Source organism: Odocoileus virginianus, chromosome 26, assembly GCF_023699985.2.
Source record: "Odocoileus virginianus isolate 20LAN1187 ecotype Illinois chromosome 26, Ovbor_1.2, whole genome shotgun sequence".
Classification (NCBI taxonomy): Eukaryota; Metazoa; Chordata; class Mammalia; order Artiodactyla; family Cervidae; genus Odocoileus; species Odocoileus virginianus.
Window position 1 is genome coordinate 30315102 of NC_069699.1, and position 13857 is coordinate 30328958.

Consider the following 13857-nt stretch of genomic DNA (forward strand, 5'->3'; position numbering starts at 1 on the left):
AATCATACAGAATAGTTTCACCACATTAAAACCCCCCCTGTGCTTTATCTATTCAACCCTGGAAACTTCTCTATCTCTGGCAATCATTGAACTGTTTTCTGTCTCTAAAGATCTCTAAAGTTTTACTTTTTATGAATGTCATATAGTTGGAATCATGCCTGTAAACTTCTCTTTCGTGGAGCAATATGCATTTCTTTTCTCTATATCTTTTCTTGACTTGATAGCTCATTTCTCTTTATGGCTATGGCTTCTGTGTTATGGACATATCACATTTTGTTTATATATTCACCTGTTGAAGGATATCTTCCAGTTTGAAGTGATTATGAATAAAGCTGCTATAAATATTTACGTGCACATTTTACTGTGGACATAAACTTTAGAATCAGCTGTGCATATATCCTAGGGGCATGATTGCTGGGTTATATGTTAAGACAATGTTTAGCTTTGTAACAAACTGCCAAACATTTCTCAAAGTGGCTGGACCAGTTTCCATTTCTGGCAACAGTAAATAGAGAATTCCCGTTGCTTCACATACTTGGCAGCAGTTGCTGTTGTCAGTTTCTAGGATTTCAGCCATTCTAATGGCTTTATTGGATATATGTTTTGCACATATTTTCTCTAAGTCTGCAGTTTGTCTTTCCATTCTCTTAGCAAAGTGTTTCACAGAGCAGATGCTTTATTTTAGTAAATAGTATTTTTCATGGTATTTTTTTCATGGATCATGCCTTTGGTGTTTTATCTAAAAACTTGCCATTAGACACTCCATCACCTAGATTTTCTCCAACCCTCCATTTTTCAGGAATTATATAATTCCTTTTTTCCAGATGGCGAAAGTAGAATGTGAATGTTAGGGGAAGCACACTGACTGAAACTGCCAACCTTAGCCAGGCTCTCTAGTAATCATTTGCATGAGTTGTTTTACAACAGGAGGTCCTGGTAAAAAACACGGAATAAGCCACCACCAACTGAAAGAGTTCAGGAAAGGTCAAAAGGAGACACCGTGTGTCTGTCCACCTCCCAGAATCCCTCTTGCTAGCATCCATCTTGGCTGAGCAATGTGTGAGCCACCAGGAAGGACTCTGAGGCAGAATGACTGGCCAAAGACCACCCGGAAACTAATCCCATCAACATAAAACCCAAGACTGCGAGCCACGCGGCAGGGCAGTTCTCCCGGGTTCCCTGAGCCTGCTGCTCTCCCCCTGGGTGCCCTCTTCCAGTAAAGTCTCTTGCTTTGTCAGCATGTGTCTCTCAGACAATTCTATTCTGAGTGTTAGACCAGAGCTCACTCTTGGGGTTCTGGAGTGGCCCCCCTTCCTATAACATGAAGAATAACCTGGCTAATGCTACATAGCCTGAATTTCAACTCAGAATGTCTGAGCCTCAATTTCTATGTTCTTAGCATGTTTTTATGTCTTCTGAGAACCATGTTGCTTAGTGTGATAGTAAGTGAGATGCTACATGGAAAGTACTCTGGGCCCACTGAGTACAGTCTATTTATTATTGTTGTTGTTTTGTTTTTATTATTATTCCTCTTAAGCATTACCTTATAGGTTTGATTTCAGTTAAAACAATGCTAATTCAAAATGAACCTCTTTGGCACACTGGATGAACGATGCATCACTGAATTTAAAGTAGTTTTATGGAGCTTTATAGTGATATGATTAAATAATGCAGAAATCTGAGTGCCCTTTATTTCACAGATCAGTAACAGTATATACAGCCTCTAAGCAAAACTTTAACTTTCCTCCTTATTATGACACTTGAGTTAAGATTGTGGCAAAGTCCCCACTTGCTCCCTGGGGTCTGTTTCCTTGTCACCATCAGAAGAAAACATCTGGTATTCATTGTTTAAAAGGCTGGGGCAATGGATTCTCTTATGAGTACAATAAATAACCAAAGACTGTTTGTATAAGAGGAGACTGGGAACATCTTACAAAGCATCTTGTAAGGGCAAAGTGAAGCAATGGCTGCTAATTTAAAACACTTTCTGATTTTTTACTGTGTGCAAAACACAGGTACTTGACATGTATAATATTTAACCTCACTTATTATACTTATTTGAAAGCAAGGAAACAGAGGCCTAAAGAAATAAAGTAACCTTCCCAGAGTCACATGATCAGAAAAATGGTTTAAGGATTTGAATTCTGGTCTCTCTGAACTCTGAGCCTGTCCTGTGAAGCACTGTTCTTCTACCCTGTGGAGATCATGTGGAAGACTCGATCAGTAGAAGACTAGAAATTTATGACGCCAAGTTTTTTACAAGGGGAAAATTCTCACAGCATCTAAGAAATTTAATTGGAAAATTTTGGAAGACTAACCAAGTTGTGTTACCTATGCCACAAAGCACCACAGCTTCTATAGACAGAGTTTAATTCCTGATTGAATTTATAGGTTATCATCATCCCAACAATGCCAAGTAGGTTAAGAAAATGACCATATTCTTTAAGTAATCAGAAGGAATGAGAAGGCAGACAAAGGCACCCAGTATGATGTTGATGTGGAATGCTGAGTTGTCAAAGTATGTCAAAGACAAGACCAATAGCCTAGATGATCCATTCTTTCTAATGGATTCTAAACTAATCCAAGAAATCAATCCTAATGTATTTGACAGGGATAGTCAGAATCAGTTGAGAATTATCTTCAATACAACTCAATGGTATAGCACAATAGATACATATGTATATATATATACACACACACACACATACAGATGATAACATGATCAATAATACTGGCTCTGAAGTTAAGTCATTTTTAGATAATTGTGTTTTACATGTAATAACATCCATCAGGCCTCAATGACTCAATAGACATGAACTTGAGCAAACTCCGGGAGATGGTGAAGGACAGGGAAAGTGCTGAAGTTCTTGGAGTCACAAAGAGTCACACGTGACTTAACGACTAAACGACAACAACAATACCCATCTGAGGCTAAAATAGGCAAAAGTCAAGTATGTTTAAAATCAAAGTTGATTTGATTCAACATTGAACAATGTGCTAAAGCCTCTTCTGGATTAAAGTAGAACTTTCAGGGAACTCAAATGGTAAGAAGATTTAAGCAGGCCATACCCTCTGGTTTCAAGCATTTACTATTGGTCTAATTCCTAAACTGAGGTTTATTACATAGAAAGACATGGCATGTGACTTTCTGTAGTTTACTGATCAAATTAACTTGAGTATGTAAGTTGAATGTCTTCTTGACTGTATTGGTAGAATCCACAGCCTTAATGACATTTTTCCTAAGATTTAATATCTTTCATACATGCAAAATACTATTTGCTGAACTTTAGGAATTTGAGAGTAGAAGGGAAAGTATCACTTCTGATAAAAGCACCCTGATTTTCTTCTGAAATATTAGTTCTCCAAACAGTGACTGACTTTATTTTTCTGGACTCCAAAATCACTGTAGATGGTGATTGCAGCCATGAAATTAAAAGACACTTACTCCTTGGAAGGAAAGTTATGACCAACCTAGACAGCATATTAAAAAGCAGAGACATTACTTTGTCAACAAAAGTCTGTCTATTCAAGGCTATGGTTTTTCCAGTAGTCATGTATGGATGTGAGAGTTGGACTATAAAGAAAGCTGAGCACAGAAGAATTGATGCTTTTGAACTGTGGTGTTGGAGAAGACTCTTGAGAATCCCTTGGACTGCAAGGAGATCCAACTGGTCCATCCTAAAGGAAATCAGTCCTGAATACTCATTGGAAGAATTGATGTTGAAGCTGAAACTCCAATACTTTGGCCACCTGATGTGAAGAGCTGACTCATTTGAAAAGACCCTGATGCTGGGAAAGATTGAGGGCAGGAGGAGAAGGGGACAACACAGGATGAGATGGTTGGATGGCATCACTGACTCAATGAACATAGGTTTGGGTGGACTCCAGGAGTTGGTGATGGACAGGGAGGACTGGCGTGCTGCAGTTCATGTGGTCGCAAAGAGTCGGACACGACTGAGCGACTGAATTGAACTGAAACTACATACTGCTAAGTTAAATAAACTCTCTCTTAAGATTTTTAATATGAATAAGAATTACACAGAAAAGGAAAATAAACAACAAAAATGAATGAGAGAACCCATTCATTCCAGAATTGACAATCTGAAGGCACTAAACTAGATGCTACATCTTAATTCATGGACAGATGGTGATTTTAGGTTTATGTTTTATCCCCTCCCACAAAGTTCTATATCCAACATTCTCTTCAGTTTCCCAAGTCTCCTGGCCATCATCCAATAAATTCATTTTCTACATGTATTAGCTGGAGTTGGTTTCTTTTCTACTGGCAAAGGAATACTAAAACTGATTAATTGTATCACCCAAAAGAATTGAGTACCAATTTCTGCTGAAGTGTAGAGTAACTGGTAACATTACTAGGTTTGTGTCATACTTTTCCTCTGCCTGAAATATTTTTATAAAAACCACCATTTGCAACTCGAGGATGCTGCACCCTGAGGAATGTTATTGAGGGAGAGTTCAATATCCTGAGATTGTGGAAAGATGACAGCTCCCCCTGTGGTTTGGAGGGTGTGTTGTAATCTCATTTAGCTGCTCAGTGTCTCAGCAACCACAGGGCTGAGTGTACACACACAGAACCAAGCAAAGATGCTTACTAGATAAGGATGAATATCTCCATGGCAACTATCTCCTTGCTCCAACATTGTCTCAACTTCTCACTTTGACTAGGCTCATTCAGTGATTGACTTATCAAAAAGTGCTTATGGTTTTAAGAATATTCTAGTAGTAGGGGGAAAAAGAGTGACTGCACATTGCAAGGTCTAAAGCTAAAGACACTTGGCCCTATAAGAGGACAAAAAGAGGAAGAAAAAAGCAGCTGAAACTGACCATCTGTTTTCTACTTAATGGCAAGGCTGATGAACCCAAAATATAAAGAACATGCTTTTGATTCTCTACTAAAACTCAAGGACTCCTATTGCATTTAGAAGTGATCTGCAGCACCCTGGGAGAGGCCCATGTGGCCAGGAACTGAAGCCTTCTGCCAGCAGCCAGCTTGGAAGTGGGTCCTCCACATCTGGTCTTCTCTTCATTCTCACCGCTCATCCCTCTCCCCTCTATTCAGTCCTCTCCCCTCCAATCAGTCCTCTCCCCTCTACTCAGCATGTCTCAGCCATGCTGGTTTTTGTTTTTTTCCAGCTCTTCAACAGGCCAAGCTTTTTCCCCTAAAGGCACATGCCCGTGCTCTTTCCCTCTGACTTGACCCTATTCCCCAGGGCTGCCCATTTTCCTATCAGTTTCCACAATCATGCTTGAGGTCTAGGATGAAATGTTTTTGGTGGTACCCTATCTTAGGTAGTCTTCATTTTCCTATCAGTTTCCACAATCATGCTTGAGGTCTAGGATTAAATGTTTTTGGTGGTACCCTATCTTAGGTAACCTCCACTTCTCAGTTATTTTCTATTTCAGCACTAATTTGTTTTCATCATGATGCTCAGCATTACCCCTATTTATTCATTCAAAGTCTCTTGTCCCTCAATTATAAGCTCTGTGAGGGCTGGTATCTTGCCTACCTCAATCATGATAGCATCTCTGGTGCCTAGAATGGAGACAGATTGTTATAGTTCAGTAATTATTTTCAAATATCTAGATTCAGATATTAATATCATGAAAGGGAAAGCACTAAAATTGGTATGTTCAGAATCTACATTCTACCTACATCTGGTGGTCACTTTTCAAGATGGCCCCCATAATTCTTGCCACCTGGTATTCTTGCCCTGTGTAATTCTTTTCTGCATGGAGTAGTGCTAACCTACATAACAATTAAGATATTATAGAAAGGGTGTGTATGATTTCCAAGGCTAGGTTACAAGATACAGATCTATGACCATTTTGCACTCCCTGGATGACATGTTTTGATGGAAGCTAACTGCCACATTGAGAAGAGATCCTAGCTGCTCCATGGAGGGATCTGAGTGGTAAGGAAGTAAGGGCTTTTTCTAGTAACCAGCATCTACTTGCCAGCCAGGTGAGTAAGTTAACTTAGAGTTGCATTCTCCAGCCCCAATCAACTCTTCAGAAACTGCAGTCCCTAGGTTCTAACTTGACTGCCACCTCATCAGATACACCCTGAGCTGGACCCACCCAGCTAAGCCAGTCCTGAATTTGTGACCCAGAGTAACTGCATAAGACAATAAATGTTTGTTGTTGCTTTATCTGTAAGTCTCAGGGTGATTTATTATGCAGCACTAGCTGACCAATACACTATTAAAGCAGTATCTGGAATGTAGTAAATATTATTTAAAAAATAGTAGCAAGCAGCAGCTGCTGCTTTAAATAGCAGTGACAGCAGGGTGGCTACCCAAATGAGACTGGCAAAGAATGGGTACAAGTGTAGGAAAGAGAACTTTTAAGTCTTTATAGTCAGGCCTGGAAAAGAGACAGTGTGTGGTGGACATAAACACTGGCTTCCATAGTTGCTTGCGTTATGCCAAGTCAATTGTGGATAGAGGTGGCAAATTGGAACTTTCACATAGTTCAGTCTCTGTTAGGTAATTTTATAGGGCATGATAACCAGGGGAGAAAATCCCAAGACAGTAACCTTCAAGTTTCATTAATGGATGAGCACCTAGCAAAGCTCTGATCACAGAAGTGCATAATTAATATGAATTAACATTGATGATCGTGGTGATAATATCTAGACTCTAAGGATGGTCCTGTGAATTGACATTTACTTAGGCAGACTTTCATCTTAGAGAAAAGACCTGAAGGAATAGGTCTTGTGACAAAGTTCAGTTTTCCTGATTTGAGTTGAGATGTTTGTGGTGAAATTGTCTAAGTCAGTTTCAGTTTCCTCAGGTTCTGATAACTGAATCACACTTCTAAGGTAAAACAAATGGAAGATGCTAAATAATAGAAAAAAACCTTCAGAAATCAGGGTTGGTTGTAATAGAAAGAATAGTTTCAATTATTTTCTCCCTTTCTTTTTTTCTTAAACACAAGCTCATTACAAACACAGGGCAGCAAAAAGGAAAAAAAAAAATAGATTTGTCACAGAGTATGGTGCTTTCATATGTTTAACCATGTTTCAGAAAAAAATTAAAAATTAATATTAATGAGCTTAAAAGTTAAGCCTGTAATTTCAATCTGTATAAGTTTCACATATTTTGATTTGGATGACATATTTTTGAATTTCAATCTGAGACACTAAATTATATATAAATTGTGTTGGCTTTTGTATCTTTTATCATGGATGTATCTGTATTATAAAACAAAAAATAAGTTGTCTAACACAGCAGACATGAACAATATCAAGGGAAAAAGTCTTAGGGATACTGCAGCATTTGCTAATAGAATGCTAGTGTTTCAACAGTTCAAAAAATCAAAACATGCTATTGCAATTTTGAATCACTGTGTAAACACATTGGAAGCCAGAAAATTGCAAACTGCCGAGAACAGACACATAACATAATACTGCATTGGGAAATGGAGACTAAACTGGTTAAGAAGCAAGAAGGGACAATGGATAATATAATATGCTACCCTCTTAACTTAATTGTCCATGAGAATCACAACATTTCTGTGTTGCATTCCATTTGTTACAAAACCGCATTATCTCGTTTTGGTCTAAAAATCTTAGAAATTACAGCTGCATAATATAGTATTCCGGACACAGGATTAAGCATGTTACGGATTGTATTAGTTTTCTATTGCTGCATAACAAATTATCTCAAATTTAGCAGTTTAAAACAGCACACATTTATCACCTCACAGTTCTGTGTGTCAGCAATCTGGCAGGTTTCTGCTGGATACTCTGATCCGGGTCTCACAGAGGTGATATCAAGGTATTGGCTGGCCATGTCATCTGGAAGCTTGACCAGACAAAGATGTACTTCTAAGCTCCCTCAGCTTACTGACAGAATTCACCTTCTTGCAGCTGTAAAACTGAGGTTCCCGATTTATTTTTTTCCTTTGGTGAGCTGTTGGTTGGGGACCTCAGCACCCAGAGGTCATGCTCAGGTCTTTTTCATGTGGCCCTATTCATGAAATGGAATTTTTTTTTTTTTAATAAAAAGTAAAGGAGCAGGATGCATGTCTCTGCATCTTTGAATTTCTCAGATTTTTCTGTCTCTGACCATTAGTAGTAGTTGTTGTTTAGCTGCTAAGCCATCCAACTCTTTGTGACCCCATGGACCGCAGCACACCAGGCTTCTATGTCCTTCACTATCTCCCAGAGTTTGCTCAAAGTCACGTCCGTTTAGTTGGTGATGCTAATCTGAACATCTCATACTCTGCCGCCCTCTTTTCCTTTTGCCTTCAATCTTTCACAGCATGAGGGTCTTTTCCAGTGGGTTGGCTCTTTTCGTCAGGTGGCCTAAGTGACCATTAGAGCCTCTTCTAAAGGGTTTACCTGATTATTAAAACCCACTACACTCAAGAGGAAGGGATTCCCCTTTTAGGGCATGCACACCAGGGGGTGAGCTTGGGGAAGATGAGCTTCTTGGGACACTGAAAAGATGCAGGTGAAGATATTCTTCAGGGACAAGTAACACTGCTTTCTTCTCATAAAAAGGAAGAAGTACTTGGGGGGTTCAGATCACCTCAAGAGCTTGCCATTCCCTGAATGAAAGAATCCAAGTTGTCTGAATAGATTCTCCTGATTGATGACAAAAGGTGCAGTGATGAAGAGAGGATTTGGGTCTTTCTTCAAATTTAGCAAGACCCTAATCTGCACAGAAAGGGTTTTCTGGAACTAGGCACCTAAAGAGGACTCAGAACCAAGAGAAAAGCCACACTGACTGCACCGATTTTGCTTGTATAACCACCTTGCCAAAAGGAATGGGAACTTGGTTAGCCCTTTGATCCAATCAACATAGTGACCTTTAATACAATACATGTGTGGTGGGCACTGCTGTTGCAGCTGGTTGCTGAAATAAAATGGCACTGTTGGTACTAGTTCACAGGTCACACACAAATGGAAAGGATAGCTCCCAATCCCCGCATATTCCGCGCAGTTATGGTAGGCATACTGCATTTTATCATGGAAAATGCACTATTTAAAAATAACTCTACTTTCTATTTTCCCATTCAACTAAAAATAAAAATGGACAAGGTTTACATTCACGTGACTAGAAAGGTCTTTCACTATTCTGCTTTGTATCTTTAAAAGTCTGAGTCTATTGTTACTCCCTTGCTCTATTGCTGCCTGAGGAGACTAGCTTTCTAAGCAACAAAATCATAATAGGATGGATGATAAAGGTTAATGTTATTTAGTAGCTGTGTGACCTTATAAGCACTTCATTTCCCCCCTCAATTTCCTCTTCTGTAAAATGGGAATAGTAAGAGCACCTAATATCTGCAGGTATGATCATAGATGAGATATGCACAACGTCTGATTTATAGTAAGAGATTAGTAATTAATTCTTACAACTACTACTGCTGCTAATACTATCAGAATAAAATTTTTATGGAATCTTTACTGATATAAAATTGTTGACAACAACACTTGACATTGAGCAGTTGGTGGTTCTTAAACTTTACAATCGATTAGTTGGAGGACTTAATTAAACAGACTATGAGATCCACTCCAAAGTTTTTGACTCAGTAAGTCTGAGGTGTGGCCCTGAAAACTGACCTGACATGGTGATAAACACTGTCTATTCTGTGAAGCTTGTCACTTCATCAAGGGAATAGGAGAAAAGGTTAATCCCAGTAATCATGATATTCCACTGCACAGGTAAACCTTTAACATGTGGTATTTTTCACTTTTATGAATTTTTCTGATGGTCTATAGAAACAGTACCAGTTTTAATTAGCTGTGACATTTTAATATCATTTAATTTGGAAAACACAGGGAAAGCATAATGTATTAGATCTTGAAGCCTTGCTCAAGAATAGGGAATTTTCAGACAAAAGTAAATTTAGAGATCCTGATTACCAAGAATTCACTCCATATTATTAAACAGAGGGGAGTCTCTTAATTTTTGGCAATTTGTGGTTGACAAATGGCTGTTTTCTAAAAATCCATCAATTACACAGTTTGGTAACATTCAGTGTAATCCTCACCAGGCAGCTTAGTATTAACCTTTTAGTTTTCCACATGCTACATACATAAACATCTGAATTTTATTGATGTTAAAGCAGTCTACCTTCTTAGAAAAAGCATATCCATCACTTGGAGGGGGAAAGTCATCTCCACTCTTTGTCAATATGATTTGTGTATGACTGACCCCAGGTTCTGTGGAAGTCATGTGACTTGAGTCTGGACAATCAGCACGATTCACTCAATAAACTACAGAAATTGGTTCAGGTTCAGGCATGTGGCCCAAGTTGGCTCGATGAGATGCAACACCAGCACTTTGACTGGAAAGAATTGAAAAACAAGTTCTCTTGGGTTTAAGGTAATTAGGATGATAAGAATGTAAATCAGGAGCTGATGATACCTCTCTTGTGTTCACACAGGAAGACCTCACTTGATAACGAGACCAACCGAGAGGATGGCAGATGTCAGAAAGGAGCGTAATTCATACTGACATTGAGCAACCGGATCCAGCTATGCCTGAAACCATGGTATCATTTATTTTCATGTATGTGAGCCAATAAATCATTTTTCTGCTTAAGCTAGTTTAAGTCAATTTTTCTATCTGCAACTGGGAGAGTCCTGAATAATATCATTTAGAAATTGTTATTTTTCTATAAAATGAGTAATATCAGTGCATAATTGATACTGTTTTATAGCAGTTTAAGAAAAATCAGACACACTAGACAAGGTGTCTACACTGACAGAGAAGTAAATTCAAATCAGCGATTATCCTCCTTACTTAATAAACACATAGTGTATCTCATGTCATACCGATAGACCTATTTTAAAATCCACCCCAAATTTCTTTACTACTCAAAGACTGTTGGTCATTTCTGTGTAAATCTGTGGTTTAAAAATAATACATAGAACAAAGAATGACAATAATTAAAATCATTCCAGCTTCCCTGTGACATGTGGAATAATAAAAACTTTTGGACCATGTCCTTAATCATATTGTTTCTATGTCAGGGTGACTGCAAAGGATTCCAGTGTGTTGTAACTTCAGAATGCTATTGCGTATTTCCTGAAACTGCAATTCAACTGAAGACAAAATGTGTAATTATCTACTTTTTACTTTTTCCATGTTAGTATTTTGCTACCTAATATATTTTATTAGTGTGAGGAGGACCAATTTTATGACTAATTCCTCTTTTTCCTTCATCCATCCTTATATGAACAATCATTTTGGTTTTCTGGTATACTGCTTATAATCATTTATGTTACTTTTAATCTATTTCTGTGGAAAGTCACAGCAATTATAAACATATTCAGTGGTCTGAAGAAGATAACCTAGGGATTATTTCCCATCTTTAAATTCACCTTTGCCTGATGATAGTAACTTGTTGCTGTTGTTCACGTGCGAAGTTGTATCCCACTCCTTGCAACCCCATGGACTGCAGCACACCAGGCTTCCCTGTCCTTCATTATCTCTCAGAATTTGCTCAGGTTCATGCCCACTGAGTCACTGATGCTATCTCACCATCTTGTCCTCTATTGCCCCCTTTTCCTCCTCTACTCAGTCTTTCTTAGCATCAGTGTCTTTTCCAATGAATCCACTCTTCACATCAGGTGGCCAAAGTATTGGAGCTTCAGCTTCAGAATCAGTCCTTTCAGTGAATATTCAGGGTTGATTTCCTTGAGGATTGACTGGTTTGATTTCCTTGCTGTTCAAGGGACTTTCAAAAGTCTTCTTTAGCACCACAGTTTGAAAGCATCAATTTTTCTGCGCTCAGCCTTCTTTAAGGTCCAACTCTCAAATCCATACATGACTACTGGAAAAACCATAGCTTTGACTATACGGAAAAAAGTGATGTCTCTGCTTTTTAATGTGCTGTCTGGGTTTGTCATAGCTTTCCAAGGAGTAAGTGTTTTTTCTTTTCATGGCTATAGCCACTGTTCACAGTGATTTTGGAGCCCAAGAAAATAAAATCTGTCACTGTTTCCACTTTCCCCTTCCATTTGCCATGCAGTGATACATATCTAGAGTTTACAGATGAAGAAAGGGACATTCAGAGGTGATGTGCCTTGCCCAGAGTCACAATGTCCTAATGGACTCCCAGCCTTATTTTCTTTTCCATTCCCCAAGCTCCCTCATAGTCATTTGCTTTGAGGACAAAGTCTAGGATATTACCATGGATACTAGCTGGACAACACAGACTGTTAAGAGGGGCTGTGAAATGAACACAGCCGGAGCCTCGTTCCTTGCAATGATTTCCATTGGGTTTATCGACTAAGACTTTCAGCTCATAAAGCACAAACCCTTGTTATTGAACTGATTTAAATCATCTCAGGAAGAGTGTGATGTCTAAAAACCACCCATACCTTATAGAACAAGTTAAAAGAAATCCTCCCACACATAATCCTTGCACTGCAGTGCTATTAAGTCATGGTTCATTTTCTTGGGCTTATCCAGGTTATGGAATTTCAACTCATTATATACAAGGTCAGTTTTATACTGTATGTGGAACTGCAATTTGGCCAGTCTACTTTATAATTCTGTAATAAGGTATGATATACTAAATGGGAGTAGTTATGCTTCAAGTGAAAGGAAAAAAGGGAAGCAGGTTTATAGGGCACCTGGGAGGCCAAATAGTGCAATGGGAATAGGCTCGAGACTAGGAAAGTCTAGCTCTTAGTTATCTCATAGATTAGTCATTAACTTACCGGATGACCTTGAGCAAACCACTTCAGCCTTGACAATTTCAGTTTGCTCATAAGGGATGTAGGTGCAAAAGTTCACCATCAAAATCAATTCAAACTCTACACAGGAAGCTTGTTATAGGGAATATGGTGGGCATCTGGACATCTGTGGTTGTTGCTTTTACTGTGTCCTTACTTTTGGGATCTGCTTCTTTAAAAATTTTTTTTTTAATTGGAAGATAATTGCTTTACAATGTTGTGTTGGTTTCTGTTATACAACACTGTGAATCAGGCGTAAATATACATATGTCTCCTCCCTCTTGAAACTCCCCACCCCCCCACCCCACCCCGTTCTCCCCTGCAGGTTGTCACAGCACACTAGGTCAGACTCCTTGTGTTATATAGCAACTTCCCACTAGCTATCTATTTGACATATTGTAATGTATTTATCTCAGTGCTACTCTCTCATTCCAGTGAGTCCCATGGGCTGCTAGTTCCAGTTATACCTTCCTTGTCCCAGTGATGATATATGATTCAGGCTGATCTATCAAAGTATTCCTCCCTCCCTCCCTCTGGCCACAGTTATTGGTTCAGAGGTGAGCAATGTCACAAAAGAGGGTCGATCTACAGGTCTATGGGATGAAGGACTAGACTAATTTTTCTGGGATCACTAACTCTAAAGCCAATGTAAGTATGGACCTTCCCATCACCATCTTTGGTGCTAGGTCAGGAGATTCTGTCCAATAACTAAACCCAAACCAGAGGAAAGCAGAAACTTGAAAAAAAAGGGAATGAGTCAGAATCCAGTTTACATCATTAGGACCTCTGGATCCAGCTATAACTGAGGTCATTTCTCCTCCTCTAGACTTCCCAAAACATAAGCTCGTCTTCCTCACTTAAGATAATTTGAAGGGGGGCTCAGTCACTTGCTCCTGATTGAGTTCTAATTAGTACATTCAGAAATGATGTTATTTACTCTCTACAACTGAGTTCAATACTCCTATGAAATAGTTGCCCATCAAATATATGTTGATACATTAAATGCATATATGCTATGAATGATTCTATGATTCTAAGAAATATATATATGTGCAATATTTAAATCTACATATTAAGTGACACATCATGATTTTCATTTTAAAAGATAAACTACAATTCATTCACTCATTTACTGAGTAGTG

The 13857-nt window shown here is 38.6% G+C and overlaps 1 protein-coding gene across 3 annotated transcripts in view; it reads right to left on the reverse strand.

Annotated features, from left to right (window-relative positions):
- The window catches only part of TAFA1 (TAFA chemokine like family member 1), a 501734-nt gene that overhangs the window by 296031 nt on the left and 191846 nt on the right, over positions 1–13857 (reverse strand). The window lies entirely within an intron of this gene.